The sequence below is a fragment of the Dromiciops gliroides genome, chromosome 1, assembly GCF_019393635.1.
Source record: "Dromiciops gliroides isolate mDroGli1 chromosome 1, mDroGli1.pri, whole genome shotgun sequence".
NCBI classification, from domain to species: Eukaryota; Metazoa; Chordata; class Mammalia; order Microbiotheria; family Microbiotheriidae; genus Dromiciops; species Dromiciops gliroides.
In genome coordinates, this window is record NC_057861.1 from 570,799,626 (window position 1) to 570,815,385 (window position 15,760).

At 38.1% G+C, this 15,760-nt stretch overlaps 1 protein-coding gene across 2 annotated transcripts in view; it reads right to left on the bottom strand.

Annotated features, from left to right (window-relative positions):
* SYK (spleen associated tyrosine kinase) overlaps window positions 1-15,491 on the bottom strand; it is a 197,669-nt gene extending 182,178 nt beyond the window's left edge. For both annotated transcript variants that reach the window (XM_043977547.1, XM_043977546.1), the window contains exon 1: window positions 15,253-15,491. The gene's annotated coding sequence lies outside the window, so the exon portion shown is untranslated. The remainder of the gene's footprint in view (window positions 1-15,252) is intronic.
* Between the last annotated feature and the right edge of the window lie 269 nt (window positions 15,492-15,760).

Genomic DNA, 15,760 nt, shown 5'->3' on the forward strand with positions numbered 1-15,760 from the left:
ACAGAGAGGTAGAGAGAGGGTCAGCTTTCGCACGCGACACTGGAGGGCAGCCTGAGTCTCCCTCCCTCGCCGAAAGCTCAAACAGACGTCTGGACCACGCTTGGCACAGAACCTGGAGGTAAGACCCTACCTTCTGGGTTTCTCTTCTCCCTCTCCCACCGGACTCAACCTCTCGTTTGAGTCACAGAGAGGTAGAGACGGTCGGCGTCTGCAGGACAGCAGAGAGCAGCCTGGGACTCCTAGATGTCCGAACCACGCTCGGACTCTCCGACTACACGTTTCTGGGTAAGAACATTTATGCTTATGTGTCTATCCCTTACCAGCTCTCTGCTCTTGGTTCAGACTATTCTCCTTAGACAGTAGTTATGGGACAGAAAGGGAGTGTTCCGAAAAATTCACCTCTGGGGTGCATCCTAAGAGACTGGACTAGACTGGAACTTAAAAACCTGAGAAAGAGGTGTATGATACATTTTTGTAACAATTTATGGCCACATTATCCTCTAGGAAGTGAAGGAAATTGGCCTGTACACGGCACCCTTAATTATAATACCATCTTGCAATTGGACAAGTTTTGCAAGCGTGAAGGGAGATGGACAGAGATTCCATACGTATCGGCTTTTATGAGTTTGAGCCAGAAGTCAAAGGGAAAGGATGAGGTCCCCTTGCCGGTTGAGAATCACCACAAGCCCAAGCAATTAGCTAACTCTTCGGGCACCTACTCTGAGACCTCAGCCTCCCCCCCTCCTCAAACTCATTCCCTACCTGTTTCTCGTTCCACTCCTCCGCCTGCTTCCGTACCTATGGGTCAACCACAGTCATATCACTCATGACTGAGACCTCTCCTTGCCCACCGGCTGATCTCAGAACCAATTCCCTGTGCCACACGGGGAATGGATATCAGTCTCCTTCTATCCTGCTCTACCCCATTTACAATCGGGGGGAACTCCAATATGTTCCCATTTCTCCTGTTTTTTCCATTCAGCCGACCCCATCTGCTTTACTTAATCTGCAGTCACCTACGGCTATCTCCCTTTCCCCATCTCCACCCATGCTGCAGCCAAAGATTGTTTCCCCTCCCCCACCTACTCCACAGCCAAAGGCTGTCACCCCTCCCCCACTGGGCCCTGCGCCCAATCCTCTGTCTCCACCTGAGCTATCTCCCCAACCCAGGTCCTTACCAGCGTCTCCCACTACTTCCCTGCTTCCATTAAGGGAATTTCCCATTGGGAAGGGCACAACAGTAAGGCATGCCCCTTTTTCTATAAGCAGGTTATCTCAGATTAAAGAGAAATTGGGGAGCTACTCAGAGAACCCCACAAAGTTCATAGATGGCTTTAAGTCTGTGACACTGGAGTTTGACCTTTCCTGGACCGATTTGCAAATTATTCTTGCCAGCTGTTGTACCCCTGATGAGAAAAAACAGATTTGGGACCTGGCGGTACAAGTTGGGGATGAACACTCACAGGTTGGAAATTGGGTTGGGGTCCCTGGTTTTATAGCTGTCCCGGTCATAGAACCGAGATGGAACTATGATAACAGGGAAGATAGGGCTTGTAGAAATCACATGATCACCTGCCTAGTTGAGGGAATGAGAAGGGGGGTTAAGAAACAAGTTAATTATGGAAAGGTGAGGGAAATAACACAGGGGTCTGATGAAAATCCTGCTGTCTTCATGAGCCGCTTAATGGACTCTCTGAAGAAATATACCAACCTAGACCCCCAAAGAGATGTAGGAATAACTGTCCTCAATATTCATTTTATCAGCCAGTCTGCTCCTGACATTAGGAGAGAACTCCAGAAGTTAGACTGGGGTCCCCAGATCCCATCCTCACAACTCCTTGATATTGCTTTTAAGATTTTTAATAACAGGGACCTTGCCATAGCCAAAGAGAGAGAAAAGATGGCTCGTGCCCACTCCATAGACCAAGCTCATATAATAGCAGCAGCCATCACCACATCTGCTACCAGCAGAACTCCGGCTGGCCGAGATTCTGGCAGCTGCAGTAAACCGGGACACAGAAGTGGGGGACGCCGCACGAAGGTGAGGCCTGCCCTCCTACCTCTTTGTCCCCAGGGCAGCACCCGAGAGATCGGCTTAGCAAAAATCCAGGGCTCTGCAGCTTGCTCTCCTGACCAGCATCATGTCAGGCCTATGGCCAAGCTGGACATAGGAGGCAAGCCTAGGAATGGTTTTGGGGCGACCTCTGTCTTACTCTCTGGTTCAGGTCCTAGCATGCAATCAAGGCACAAAGTGGGGATGGGATAAAAGGACCCTTAATGTTAGACAGACACTGCCTATCACAGAATTAGGCTTGAACTCCCTCCTGTAAAGCAGGCCACACCCTGCCCTGCAAAAAGGTCCCACCTGACTCCTGATCTGATAAAGTCCCTTTTCGGTTTTTTGGGGGTTTTTTGCTCTGGTCAGTTTTAATTTTTTTGTTTAAGTCTGTTCCATCTAGGCTCAAGGATTCGTGGCAGATACCCATTGTGCCTACGTGTTGCCTCTGGACTCTGGGCCCCTCACAACTCCGAGCATTCCAGGCCTTCTCCACTTCTCTCCCCTCCCCCTCCCTTACGCCGTGATTTCTTCGACCCCCGGTCAGCATGAAGCAGTTTCAGAAGAATCTTCGTCCCCTTTCCTTATATATAGAGAAGTGGGGAATGTCATGGGGTGCAGAGCACCCCAGAATTTCTCTGGGGCACACCGAGGAATCTTCTCCTTGAGAAACTAAACCAGAGGACAGATAAGGCCTAGAGGAACCAAATTGGACTGAGCTAGCTTGGGATTCCTACCCTTCATTCTGGTCTCCCTTATCCTGGGGAGATAAGTTTGGGTGTGGCTTCGGCCTTTGTGTTCTGAGGAGGGATCCATAGCCACCCCTCACCCAATTCCTTTAGTCACTACCAGTGGGGGATGGTCCTCCACTGCTCACCCAATTCCCCCAGCTACCACCAGTGGGGGATGGTCCTCTCTCACTAAAGGAACTTTTCATGGGCAGATGGTCCACCCCCATCAGTCATCTATAAAAGTACCTTCCGGTCTCCTGTTCCGAGGAGATTTGGTACCTCTGAGCCATGTGCTTTATGCCAAATCTCCCCATGAAAAGTCCAAGGATTTCTTTCATGGTTTCCCTCCCCCCACCCTTCCCTTCCCTTGCTCCTAAATAAACTATCACCTTGTTCTAACTAAGTTTTGTGTGCAAGAGGGTGTAATTCTTTAAAGAGGAATTCCCAAGAACCCCAACCCCAACCCGTACCCCATTTTTCCACTATATCATCAATCAGAATTAAGTAGTTGAGTTCCACTGTATTCAGAGTATTGTATCAGTTCTGGGTGCCAAAATTTAGAAAAACATCGATAAATCAGAGACTATGCAGAGGACAGGAATAAGGACTGTGAAGAGCCCTGGGATTATGGTATCCTGTACAGAGTGTTGGATTTGGAGTCAGGAAGAATTTAATCTAAATCCAACCTCAGATTTTTCCTGAGTGATTCTGGAAGTCACTTGTCCTTTCTCATGTTCAGTTTCCACATCTATAAAATGGGAATTATAATAGCACATATTTCACAGTGTTGTTGTAAGTTAAATGTAATAAAATACATTTAAAGTCCTTGATAAACGTGAGTTACTTGTAACTATGTCATTAGGAGGAGCAGTTGAAGGAACTGGGGAATAAACCCTAAAAATGAAAGTAAAAAAAAAAAATTGAATTGGCCAGTTAGAAAAAGAGGTACAAAAGCTAATTGAAGAAAATAATTTCTTAAAAATTTGAATTGGGCAAATGAAAGCTAATGACTCTATGAGACATTTAAAAGTCAGTCAAACTCATAAGAATGAAAAAATAGAAGAAAATGTAAAATGCCTCATTTGAAAAACAACTCACCTGGAAAATAGATCAAGAAGAGAAAATTTAAGAATTCTTAGACTACCCAAAAGCCATGATCAAAAAAAGAGCCTGGATAGCATCTTTCAAGAAATTAATTATCAAAGAAAACTTCCCTGATATTCATTTTACCACAGGGTAAAATAGTCACTGAAAGAATCCACTGATCACCTCCTGAAAGATCCTGAAATCAAAACTCCAACAAATATTGTAGCCAAATTCCAGAATGATCAGGTCAAAGAGAAAATACTGCATCCAGTCAAAAAGAAACAATTTAAATATAATAGAGCCACAGTCAGAATTACACCAGATTTAGCAGTTTCTACATTAAAGGATCAGAAAGCATGGGAGGAAAGGGGTTTGGATTACAAGAATCAACTGCCCAGCAAAATGAGACTAATCTTTCAGGGGAAAGTGGATATTCAGTGAAAATAAGACATTTTCAAACTTTCCTGATGAAAAGACCAAAGCAGAACAGAAAATTTGATGTTCAAATACAATACTCAAGAGAAGCATAAAAAAGTAAACAGGAAAGAAAACACATCCCTACATAGGAAGATGGTACTTGTAACTCTTAAGGTCTGTATCTAGATTAAGACAGTTAGAAGCAGTACACAATACTAAACATATATGCATCAAATGGTATAATAACTAAATTTCTAAAGAAGTTAAATAAGTTACAGGAAGAAATAGGCAGTAAAACTATGCTGCTAGGGGACCTTAACCTCCCACTCTCAGAACTAGGCAAATCAGCATAATTGACCACATAACAAAACCAACAGAAAGCATATGATTATACCAATAGAGATAGAAAAAGCTTTTGACAAAATACAGAACCCCATTCCTATTCAAAACACAAGAGAGGGGGCAGCTAGGTTGTGCAATGGATAGAGCACCGACCCTGGAGTCAGGAGGACCTGAGTTCAAATTCAGACTCAGGCACTTGACACTTACTAGCTTGGGCAAGTCACTTAACCCCAATTGCCTCACCAAAAATAAATAAATAAATTGGTGAAGTTCTGGGAAATTTATTAGGAGCAGCTGCGTGGTGCAGTGGATGAAGCACCAGCCCTAAATTCAGGAGGACCTGAATTCAAATCTGGCCTCAGACACTTGACACTTACTAGCTGTGTGACCCTGGGCAAGTCACAACCCCCATTGCCCTGCAAAAAAAAAAAAATATATATATATATATATATATATATGTGTGTGTGTGTGTGTATATTTATATATATATATTTAAATATATATATTTTAAAAAACACAAGAGAGCACAAGAATAAGTGGAGCTTTACTTAAAGTAATAAGTAGTAACTATCTGAAACCATCAGCAAACATCTGTAATGGGGTTATTTTTGCAGTCTTCTCAATAAAATCTGGGGTGAACCAAGGATATACATTATCACCACTATTATTCAATATTGATAGTACTAGAAATGTTACATTTGGCAAGGAATTAGAATAGGCAGTGAGGAAACAAAACTGTCACTCTTTACAGATAATATGATGGTATACTTAGAGAATTCTAGAGAATCAACTAATAACTACTTGAAATAATTAACAACTTTGGCAAAGTCACAGGATAGGAAATAAATCTACATAAATCATCAATATTTCTATATATTACCAACAAAAACCAGCAGCAAGAGAAAGAAAGAGAAATCTCATTTAAAATAACTCTTGCTTATATAAAACATTTGGGAGTCTACCTGCTAAGACAAACTCAGGAACTATATGAACACAATTACAAAACACCTTTCACACAAATAAAGTCAGATCTAAACAACTGGAAAAAATATCTACTCCTCATGGGTAGACTGAGCTAATATAATAAAAATGACAATTCCACCTAAATTAATTTACTTATTCAGTGGCATATCAATCAAACTACCAAGAAATTATTTTATAGAGCTAGAAAAAATAATAACAAAATTCATCTGAAAGAAAAACAGGTCAAGAATATCAAGGGAATTAATGAAAAACAATACAAAAGAAGATGGCCTGGGATGGCTATACCAAAGGAAGATCTGGCATGGCTATTCCAGATCTAAAATATTAGAAAGTGGTAATCACCAAAACTGTTTGGTAGTAAGGGAGTAGTGGACCAGTGAAATAGATTAGGTTTATAATACTCAGTAGTAAATGACCACAGTAATCTAGTGTTTGATAAACCCAAAGACCCAGCTTCTGGGATAAGAACTCACTATTTGACAAAAACTATTGGGACAATTAAAAAACAGTATGACAGAAAGTAGGTATAGACCAACATATCACACCATATAGCAAGATAATGGGTCATGTCAAAATGGGTCATGTATGATTTAGACATCAAAAGCAAATTAGAAGAGCAAAGAATAACATGTCAAATCTATGGAGAAGAGAAGAATTCATGACTAAATAAGGAAAACAGCAATACAAAATGTAAAATGGATAATTTTGATTACATTAAATTTAAAAGGTTTTGCACAAACAAAAACAATGCAACCAAAATTAAAAGGAAAGTAGAAAACTGGTAAAAAAATTTTTACAAGTTCTCTGATAAAGGCCTCATTTCTCAAATATATAAAGAACTGAGTCAAATTTATAAAAATACAGGTCATTCCCCAATTGATCAAAGGATATGAACAGACACTTTTCAGATGAAAAAATATCAAAGCTATCTCTAGTCATATAAAAATATTTCAAATCACTATTGATTAGAAAAAAAAACAAATTAAAATGACTCTGAGGTACCATCTCACACATATCAGATTGGCTAATATGACAGAAAAGGAAAACAATAAATGTTGAAGATGTGGGAAAATTGGGACACTAATGCATTGTTGGTAAGTTGTGAACAGATCCAACCATTCTGGAGAGTGTGGATTTTTTGTTTGTTTATTTGTTTTGGGGGGGTTTTTGGAGCAATGAGGGTTAAGTGACTTCCCCAGGGTCACATAGCTAGTTAAGTGTGAGGTGTAGGTCCTCCTTAATCCAGGGCCAGTGCTTTATCCACTCTGCCACCTAGTTGCCCCTACAGAGTGTGTTTTTAAAAATTTAATTGCTTATGGCTATATTTATGCCAGTTTGGTGTAAGCATATCTCCCTAACTACTCATGGTCTCAAGCTGCATGGTAAGGAAAACAGGGAGAGAACTTCAGCATCCCAATTATCAAGATCAGGAGAAAAGTCCAAAAGACCCATGCTGTTTCCCAGAGACAGCATGTAGTCTCAAGGAGACCCAATAGAGCTCAGAAAACCTAAAAGACCTGGAAGACCTCCAAAACTCAGCAGCCCCTTGTGGCATCATCCTCTTTTGATAGAGGCAGGACATTTTACATTGATCAAAGCTGATTGGTAAGCATCATTCAATTCCATTGACTGACCTGGCTTGAAGGTGGTTTAAATTAAAATGAACTCTAGAGATGACTTCAGGGAAAAGAATGCAAAAGATTCAAGTTGCTTAAGGCAATGGAATTTCCATTATCTAGGTGTGGTTTAATTTCATCAGCCTTTCACAGATCTAGATAAAAGAATCTTTCCCCATTTCTTTTGTTCCCTACAATTTGTCCCAGATGAGATTTGATGAAGTTTCTCAAGGAGAATTTGACTTTCTGGACTAGGAGGGAAGAAAGTACTGAGAAACTGATGTCTGGGATCCCCAAGAAATCCATTATTAATAATTATTTTTACACAAGAATAATTTGGAGGTATGCCCAAAGCATTTAAATTTTAATCCAGCAATACCACTACTAGTTCTATATCTCAAAGAAATCATAAAGAAGGGGAAAGGACCTACATGTACAAAAATATTTATATTTATAAAAATATTTAAAGTAGCTTTTTATGGAATTGAAAAGAATTGGAAATTGAGGGGATGCTGAAGAAGTTGTGGCATATGAATGTAATGAAATACTATTGAGCTATAAGAAATGATGAGCAGGCAGATTTCAGAAAAACCTGGAAAGACTTACATGAACTGATGCTCAACATTGTGTAATAACTGTCCTCTTCTCAGCAACACAATGATCTAAAACAATTCCAAAAGACTTGTGATGGAAAATGCTATCCATATCCTGAGAAAGAACTGATGTAGTCTGAATGCAGATTGAGGAATACTATTCTCACTTTCTTTCATGTGTTTTGTTTCGTTTTGTTCTGTTTCTTCTTTCACAACATGAGTGATGTAGAAATAATTTTAACATGATTGTACATGTATAACATTTATCTATAGTTGTCTTGGGGACTAGGGAAGAAAGGGAGGGAGAAAAATCTGGAACTCACAATCTTATAAAAATGAATATTGAAAAAAATGAATATTGAAAATAATCTTTACATGTAATTGGAAAAAGTAAAATACTATTATACTATACAATATATAATATTATAATATATTAGATATATTAAATATAATATATTATAATATATAATATGTGTTTATATATAGCATATAATACTATTATAATATATTATATAAAATACTATTATAACATATTATATAAAATACTATTATAAAATACATGAGAAAGAAACTATTAAACTTCAATTGAGATCATGATCTCAGATAAGACAGCAGTAAAACTAATAATATTAAGAGCCATAAACAAGGAAACTGCACTATTTTTATGTTTTATATCATATATATATATATATTTTATCTATATGTATCGATATACAAATGTCATGGGAGGATTATGGGCCCTGGTCACCCCAACAATTCTCTGGGGGGTTCAAGGAACTTTTTCCTTGAAACCTCAGGGGTTTTCCCTTGAAATCAAGTAGGCCTCTCCTTGAACACAATCAAGGACACACACACTCACCTAACGGAGATAAGCGGCACAGATTGAACTGAGCATGCTCCAGGACCATCACCCCACATTCCAGTCCTCCTAAGCATCTGGATGAGGTAATCCAGGAGAAGACCACCTGAAACTGCCCATCAGCAGACTGCTTAGACCCATCAGGACAAAGTTGACACCCACCACCAGATCTCTCACGAGGGATTCTTCCTACCACAGCGCAACGCGGGAAGACCACCAGCCCCTCACCCAATAAGAGACTCTTACCCACCCCCCATCTAAACCCTATAAAATGGCACCCCACAAGTCAGTTGGGGGGAAAGCGTTTTGTTCTAGCAAAACCTTCCTCCCGGCCGGTTTCTCTTGTACCCCAATAAACCTGTTCTCTTATTCCTGATTAGGTCTTGTGCGAGAGTGTAATTCTTTACAGAGGAATCCTAAGGACCCACGTGCTTTCTCCTATCAGTTTCCCCTTATCATTTGGCACCCAACGTGGGGCGCCAGATGATATGGTGGGAAAATGGGGTACGGGTTGGGGTTGGGGTTCTTGGGAATTCCTCTTTAAAGAATTACACCCTCTTGCACACAAAACTTAGAACAAGGTGATAGTTTATTTAGGAGCAAGGGAAGGGTGGGGGGAGGGAAATCATGAAAGAAATCCTTGGACTTTTCATGGGGAGATTTGGCATAAAGCACATGGCTCAGAGGTACCAAATCTCCTCGAACAGGAGACCGGAAGGTACTTTTATAGAGGAAAAAGTTCCTTTAGTGAGAGAGGACCATCCCCCACTAAAGGAATTGGGTGAGGGGTGGCTATGGATCCCTCTTCAGAACACAAAGGCCGAAGCCACACCCAAACTTATCTCCCCAGGATAAGGGAGACCAGAATGAAGGGTAGGAATCCCAAGCTAGCTCAGTCCGATTTGGTTCCTCTAGGCGTTATCTGTCCTCTGGTTTAGTTTCTCAAGGAGAAGATTCCTCGGTGTGCCCCAAAGAAATTCTGGGGTGCTCTGCGCCCCATGACACATATATGTATTTTATATGTTTTATGTTTTTTTAAATTGGCATTTAGTACTACTTTAAGGTTTTCAAAGCACGTTATCCTGACTACACTCTATTTGGTAGGTGTTATTATTTTCGTTTTTACAGATCGGGAAATCTGAGGCTGAGAACCTCAGCGAGCTAGGTGAGGCAAAATTTGAACTCCAATCTTCCTGACTCCAAGTCTAGTCTCTATCACACCACCTAGCCATTTTAAAGGTACTAGATAAAGAAAATTTAACATTAAACATTTTTTTTTGTGGGGTAATCCCGAGGTCACACAGCTAGTGAGTGTCAAGTGTCTGAGGCCGAATTTGAACTCAGGTCCTCCTGAATCTAGGGCCAGTGCTTCATCTACTGCACCACCTAGCTGCCCCCCTTAAACATATTTTAAAAAACTAAATGGTGCTGATACTCCTATCTCTTGCCTTCTCAATGGATGGGGGTGGAGTGGAGGAAGAGCATTTGAAACTGAAAATAAAAATAAAAATTTTAAAAATATGAATATTAACTCATAATAGGAGAATATTTGAATATGCCTGTTTTAGGATTGGATAAATTCAACAGAAAGATAAATAACAAGGAAAATATACAGCTGAACAAACTTTTGGATGAACTAGATTTGACTGACTTTTGGTTTATAACCTCAGCATTGTCCTAAACTCCTGTCTCTTCACCTTACATATTCAATCACCGGACAAATATTGTCATTTCTACCTTCACAATAACTTTCTCATCTGATGGCCTTTCTCTACTCACAGAGCTACTGTATTACTTTAGGCACTGATCACCTCTCACCTAGATGACTGAAACAAGCTCCTTCCTGCCTCAAGAATCTCCCAGCTTCAGTCAATTCCACACAATATACCTAAAGTAATTTTTCTTAAACATAAATTTCTAATTCAATCATTTCCACTGATTTCCTATTGCACAGAGGATGTTAACCTGGAAATTAATGAAACAATCAATATAGGAGAAATAAGGTCTTTAATATGGGCAGAAGAGCTATAAATCTCAAAGGGAGAATGCTAGGAATACCCAAAGATGGGAACTGAGGACAGGGTTTATATGGGGTAACAGAACAAGAGGGAACGATGAGACTGCCCTAGAGTTAAATATAGAAGCTACTTAACTCCAAATAGAATCATGTAAATGGACCCTTTTACAATAATAACCTAAAGTCTGGGGAGTAAGGTGGGGAATCTTTGGGAGGGGATTGTTTGGGGGAGAGTCATAAAACAAACAAGAGTCTGGAATTGACAGGCCTGGAAATGGGGAGTAGGTGAGGATCAGTGAGTTCTCAGTAAATTGCAGTTATCAAGGACAAAAAATAAATTCTCCTATTTAGGATTTTCCAGTCCTTCACAACCTGTCCCGAACCTATTTATCTCTCCAGCCTCAATAGACATTACTCCTAGTCTCCCTTCCCATATCCTACCCCCACTGTCCTCTACCCAAACTGGCCTTCTCTCTCTTCCTCATGCAAGATGGTTTACTTCCATCCTCAGTGCCTGCTTGTCCAACATGCTTGGAATAGACTCCTTTCCTACCTCTGTATCATAGTTATTGGGTTTCTTTAAGATATAGATCAAGCACGTTCTTCATGAAAGCTTTCTTGATCCCCCCAAAATACTAGTACCCTTCCCATCAAACTATTTGGTATTTAACTATTCTGCATATTTGTTAACTTTATATTTATGTGATATATATTTTTGTGTGTATTTGCCATCTCCTCCATTAAAATATAAGCTCATTTCAAGTAGAAATTGTTTCATTCTTTCTACTTAAATCCCCAAAACTCTAGCACAGTGCTGGTATATACACAGTAGGCAAAATAATATACATCTTTCCCAGGGACCCCTTGATATCTATAGAAAGCCTGATCATGTGTTCAGGTATAAAGAAATCATAGACAAACGTAAAGAGATAGCTAATAAATTCTTCTCTTACAGATTATTAAAAGAGGAGCTAAAGAAATAACATACTAAATAATGATTGATTCAAAGAAGAAACAATAATTATAATGGATAATGATAATAAAAAAAAAATAGACCAAAACTTTTGAGATGAAAGTTAAGGCCATGCTCCTTAAAAATTTATTTTGAAAAATTGGAAAAGAATAGATCAATGAACTGATATTACAATTTGATTCCACAAATTATGAAGCCCAAAATATTTTAAAACCCCTAAAAATTAAGAGTAATAAACTTGAAAATTAAAAGACTCCAGAAATGAATAAAGTTAATAGCTTTTTTAAAAAAAAATTTTTTTGGCAGGGCAATGAGGGTTAAGTGACTTGCCCTGGGTCTCAAAGCTAGTGTCAAGTGTCTGAGGTCACATTTGAACTCAGGTCCTCCTGAATCCAGGATCAGTGCTTTATCCACTGCCCCACCTAGCTGCCCCATTAATAGCTTTTTTTTAAAATGCAATAAATGTTGACAAACTGACACAGTGCAATTAAGAAAAAAGGAGGAATATCAAATTAACCATTTTTTAAAATTAAAAGATGAATTTGCAAGAGGGAGAAAATAATAAGAATGATCAGAAAGTGCTATACTCAATTGTGCCAACAAAAAAGGTAATCCCAAAGATATGGATATCTATAAAAATATATATCTTTTATGCTAACAGAAAAAAAAAGAAATTGAACTCTTAAAAAACCCACTGTTAGGACAGGAAATTGAGCAACTCATAAATGAATTACCAAAACAAGAAAAAAAGATCCTGGGACAGATGGATTTAACAAGTAAAAAACATTCAAAAAGCAAATACTAGCTATGCTATTAAGCATTTGTGCTCTCATAAATTCTTTTTAAACTCTGCATTTTCAAATAAACCGGTTTATTTGAATATTACCATAAAAAACTATTTACAGAAATAAAAGGATATAAAATAAAATGAGCACATGGTTAACTTTTGCCAATTTAATACAATGGCAAGACACCTAATTAATTTAGAGATCTAGTGCTGTTTTCAAAAGTTAATTTGTGCTTTATTCTCAAAATGAAAGACAAAAGACAATCAAATATCTTTATGACAAGAAACAAAGCTGAGAAAGAACTATGAAACAATGTTGGTAGTGAACATTAGTGCAAAAATTTTAAATAAAGTTATAAGAAAACTTCAGAAATACTTTCAGAATATAATTTGCTTTGACAAAGTTGCATTCATACCAGAGATGAAATTTTTTCAGATTAAAATTAATTTTATAAACTACAATAAAAACAAATACAGAAAACAAAATACTGGATGTATTTATGAAGAAAAACCTCAAAATTAAGAAAGGCCCTTCTTTAATAGAATCAAAAGCATATATTTTAAAATGAAGTACCCAGAAAAAATGCTAGCTAGGAGTTTTTGCAATATGAATAGCAGTAAATAAAGGACACCCCTTGACCTTTTATTTGCAATTGTTCTATAGATGCTTTTTTTCATAAGAATAAGAGAATAGAACAGAATCAAAGATATAAACATCATCAAAATGGAGATGATATATTCCTTATTCATAGATGGCAGAAAAGAATCAGTACATAAATTTTAACAAAGTAGAAAGAATAAAAGTCTACAAAAATCACCAATATTTCCATACAATACAAAAGTCAATAAGAAATTATGAGGGAAATTGAGAATATACAAGTCACATTATGACAATGCTAAGAATAAAAATATTTGTCATACCCTGACTTTGCAACATTTTTTTTATTAAAGATAGCATTGTACAATAGAAATATCTATTTCTACTCCATTAGAATTTTTTTTTTCCATCTTTGATTGGCATTACAAATAAAATAAGGTAGGGTTCAACAAACCATTTCAGTTTTCATTTGTTTCAACTTTCCAAAACCACCTAATACTAAAAAAGTAATTAGTTTTTTAATTCCAATCTTTAAAAGCAAAATATTGTACATTTAATGATTCTAAAACATATTATAGGTATGTATATACCATTCAGAAGCAGTTCAATCAATTCTATTTATTTTCATGATAAAATCAATGAATATGTAAACAAGTCCTGGATTTTAATTTACAGAGTTTTAACATTTTTCAATTTTTACATAGTTGAGGCCTATTTGTTAATTTTTTTGGTTTGTTTTTTTTTTAAGTTGTGGGATTCTCAAGCAGGGATCAAATTCATTTTAAAAATTCAAACTTTAAGAACTTTCAAATTGTACTAATTCTGACCATCAGTATTTTGGATATCTCAACTCCTCCAATTAAATATTACAGCACTGTGGAAGGAAGGAACCCTCTTATCCTTGCTATTTTACTTTAAACTAAAACTATTTTTGTCAGGCCAAGCTCAACTTGAATAATTCATAAGCTTTAACGTTTCTAATCTAACAACTAAATTAGAAGTCCTTCCTTTCTTCAAATGGAAGAAATAAATGACTTTTAGGTTTTATGTTTCTGTGTGAACTATTGAACTAAATTCTAATAAAATGTTATTACCAAAGAATATTAAATACAATGTTTATGTTCAAATTGTGCTGTCAACTTGCTTTATTAGTCCACTATCATCTTAATAGAAAGAGGGAAGGTATCAAATAGTCATTAATAAGATACTATTTCCACTATAACAAATTTACATAATTTTCCGTCTGATTTGGGGAAATTGACAAGTTATAATTTATTTTCAATTCCGTAACTTGCATCTACATAGTTCTTTATGTATCTATCTAATTTAGTACCCACAACAACCCAGAGTAGTTGGTGCTAATTATTAATTATCAATTTACAGATAAGGAGAGGCATTATGTGTCCTGTCCAAGGTCACACAGCTTGTAAAACATCTGAAGGAAGATTTGAAGTCTAAAATCTTCCTGACTCGAAGTCCAGCACTCTTATCTACTACACAATTTTATTTCTTTTCTAAATTTGCCTTTACTCATTCAATTTCTCCCTGCCTTTCACAATGGAACAATCCAATTCCCAGGCATTAACGTTTGGGTGTGAACAGGGATTGGGAAAACAAAAAAACAAATTTTTAAAGTTTGCGTATTCACGGACTATAGCAGAGAGCCTGGCAGAAGAATGGTATTTAATGAATGCTTGTTGCCTGTGTGTATTAAGTTTTTGTCTTTTCCTGTAAATTGAGCCGTAGTAAGTTTTAAAGGCAATGCGGAACAATCTATATATTACTATAAAGTTGTTTAAATTATTTTTTCGAGGAATAAAAGCACGAGGCTACGTAAACGAAAATGCCTGAGGAGAGAGGGGGTAGGGAGTAAGGGAAGATTACATCTACACTTCCCTTTCAGGTACTTTTCCCCCCTTTGCACAATCCAGACTCTTCAAAATAATAATAAACTTTTAGGCATCTATTTTATGTATACACAAATGCCGACTTCAAAAACAAACAAAAAACGATATACCCAACCTAGGGAGATAAGAGGAGAACAGCTTCCAGGGGTGCGGGGAAAGGGGAATTAAAACTGAATCCAACATCCGCAGCAAACTCCCTCCACCGTCAGCCACCACACCAACTAGGAAAGCAAACTCAAGGAGGAAAGGTGGGGACCTAGAAGAGGCGGCTAGGAATCAATCTTACCTGACTATAGGTAGAGAAAGAATGGGAGGAGAGCAAGCCCAACGGAGAGGAATGGAGTTTCCAGCCACCAACTAGATGCTCTCTAGGGTGGCCGGGGGAGAGTGGAAGTAAAGAGAATTGGTTCTCGAAGGTACTGCCTTTCAGTTTCAAAGTTCGAATTCTCCAGGGGCTTATGGCACTGTAGCTGCTCCACGCTCGGTTTCCGGGCAGTGGCAGGCTCTCTCGCCCAGTGTACTGAGGCTAAGAGTTCTCAAAAGAGAAGTCTAAGACAGAGGAACAAGCCTCGCTACCGCAACAACTTTCTGCAGCACCCTATGCTTTTCGTCACTTTGTGCTCCAAGCTTGCAAGGCACCAATCCTCCTCGCTTCCTCATTTTCAGTGACTTCCTTAAAGCATCTTGAGAGAAGCAATAAACTTCCTTTTTTTTATTCTGAGCTACTTTGTCTCCCATTCCCTTTGTCCTCTTTTCTCTTCCCCCTAGCGTCCTAAGTCACCTTTCCTTCTATT